The sequence below is a fragment of the Silurus aristotelis genome (genome assembly GCF_946808225.1).
Source record: "Silurus aristotelis genome assembly, chromosome: 19".
Taxonomy (NCBI): domain Eukaryota; kingdom Metazoa; phylum Chordata; class Actinopteri; order Siluriformes; family Siluridae; genus Silurus; species Silurus aristotelis.
The window spans coordinates 1,180,812-1,183,351 of NC_139592.1; the positions used below are offsets into that span (position 1 = coordinate 1,180,812).

Consider the following 2,540-nt stretch of genomic DNA (forward strand, 5'->3'; position numbering starts at 1 on the left):
AGTAGAAGTGCAGATACTGATGATTTGAAAGATTCTGGTGAAAGTTGAAGTTCTGAACTGCACTTTTTTACTCAAGTGAAAGTAAAGAAGTTTGAGCTCTGAGATGTTCTTCAGTAAAAAGTAGTGATTATTACTACCTGTTTTAGTGTCACGCTGGAAACTGAACCTCACGTCATATTAATATATTAATACAAAAATAATTCAAATGTTCTCTAATGAATGTATGCAGTCTGAAGATCCACCATGTAGAACACAAGCAGAGAAAAGATGATGATGATGATGATGATGAATGTGTCTGTTCTCAGTCATGTTCTCATCACTGACTCCCTCTGTCTCATCCACATTAACCCCAAACTTCTTACTGCCTTCTGCTCTGCTCACTGTGAGATTCAAGCAGGTTGATGTGCTGAAAACGGTGCAAAGAGAAGAAAAATATTGAGATTTCTCCAAACAGATTAAAACTAAAGTAATGAATCTGTTTTGAAATGTAAGAAGTAGAAAGTACAGATATTTGTGTAAAGATGTGATAAGTGAAAATAAAAAGTCCAAAAAATAAATAGTGAAATTAAAAAAAAAGTCCTCTTGCTGGAGGAAAACTGAAATCACCAAAAAAAAAGAAAAAAAAAAAGGTTGGCTACGGTGTGTGTGTGTGTGTGTGTGTGTGTGTGTGTGTGTGTGTGTGTGTGTGTGTGTGTGTGTGTGTGTGTGTTTAATGGATTATGGGAACCAGTGTTTTAGTGATACTCTTCGTTCTCTGTATTTCCTGGTTTTAATTCTAACTGTAAAAAACCTCTGTGGAAACTTTGAGTTGCTTTGGTAAGAGACAGAACTCATTAACCAATCAGAAGACAGGATGTCTTTGGTATATATATATATATTTCCATCATGCTATAAGTTAATAATCCATGTCCAGGTGGGAGGTTTGACACCATTATAATGCTCTCTGCATCACCTTGGACCGTTCTGTACCTCCACGTCGTGCACACCTCACACTTCCACCTGGATCATCACCTGTACTGCTATTTCTCATCAGAAAGCAGGAGAACAGAAATCTGAGTGCTGAAGTTTGGTTTGAAGTTCTGAAGCCTCTCAGGAGGTTCGTAGAAGTGCGTAGTGAAGTTTTGTAGAACATCTCTCAGGTCTGGTTCAGAGCGTGAAAGACGAGTATGCGCTGAGATCAGCGGGATCCCTCAGGGGCTCCTGGGCGATGAATAGAGCGCAGCGTCCCGATAATTCAGTGTGACTATTTTCCTTTGCCGAGGTGGCGCCCGCGTTCTCTGTTTCCCTCTGTCTCTTCTTCCTTTTCAGAAGAGATGATGCAGGCAGATCTGTCAATCTTGTCTTTCCTTCCCAGCCTCCACCATCCCTCTATCCCTTCTCCTGCTCCTCCTCCGTGCACCTTCGTCCTCCTCCATGCTCTCGCTTTCCTCCTCTGCTTTCTCTCGGCTGAATAATTAACCACTGACGCCGAGGACGCAGAAGAACGACACGATGTTCCTGTCTAGTTGACGGAAATGACAGCACGCTAAAAGGAGTGGTGTTGAGGAGGATCTTATGGACGTCTCCTTGGCGTTTGGATCACATCAGCAATGTTCTGTCATCTAGAAATGATCTCCTTTACCTCAGCCTGCTAAACATTAACGTTGAGCATGTGTGTGTGTGTGTGTGTGTGTGTGTGTGTGTGTGTGTGTGGGCGTACGTAGGTGTGTGTGTGTGTGTGTGTGTGTGTGTGTGTGTGCATGTGTGTGTGTGTGTGTGTGAGTTAGAACCCCCTCTTTCCCCTAACAAAAGGAAGAGTGAACCCGTGTGTCTGACAGCCTCTTATTGTTTTTCTTCTCCATCTTCTAAGCGTTTGTGCCATCAGCAGATTCCTGCCTCATATTTACGGCCTTGTTTTTGTCTTTAACCACTTTTCTTTCATCCTTTCTTAACTTCCTCAGTCTGTCTTTCTCTCTCTCTCTCTCTCTCTCTCTCTCTCTCTCTCTCTCTCTCTCTCTCTCTCTTTCTCTCTCTCTCTCCATGTTATCTGCAATTTCTTGATCTCTATCGTCACATTTCTTTTCTCCCCAGTGTTGCTCAGGGAGATAAAGAGATGGGAAAAGCACGCAGGCTTTGATGTTCGATGTTCTTCCAGTAACGATGGGGTCGTGCAGTCCTGATGGGATGAGGAGAAGGAAGGAGCGGAGAACACAAGGGCAGGAAAAAAGGCGACGGTCCGGCTCGGACTGGGACACAGGGAAAGAGGGGAAAGTGGAATTATAATTATATACGGAATAGGGTTTAGGAAAATGGCACTTTCTTGTTGAATTCTGGGTTTTTACAACCATCAAGTAAAATCCGAGAAGCTAAAAATGATACTCAAGTAATAATATGGTTTCAATGAATTTAAATGGGTTAGATTAGATTTATTTAGATTAGATTAGCAACTTTATTGTGCAAGTACATTAGCATTTAAACAATAATGCAAAAAAAAACTGTCAAAAATTAACACGTAAGTAACACGTTAATGCAACATCATTTGAACAGCTCTGATTTAATCG

General features: G+C 41.7%; 1 long non-coding RNA gene across 1 annotated transcript in view; it reads right to left on the reverse strand.

Moving 5' to 3' along the window:
- Positions 1–2,540, reverse strand: part of LOC310714964 — a 10,630-nt gene that overhangs the window by 7,015 nt on the left and 1,075 nt on the right. Inside the window, exon 2 of the long non-coding RNA XR_014530194.1 lies at positions 243–406. This is a non-coding gene — a long non-coding RNA (uncharacterized lncRNA). The remainder of the gene's footprint in view (positions 1–242; positions 407–2,540) is intronic.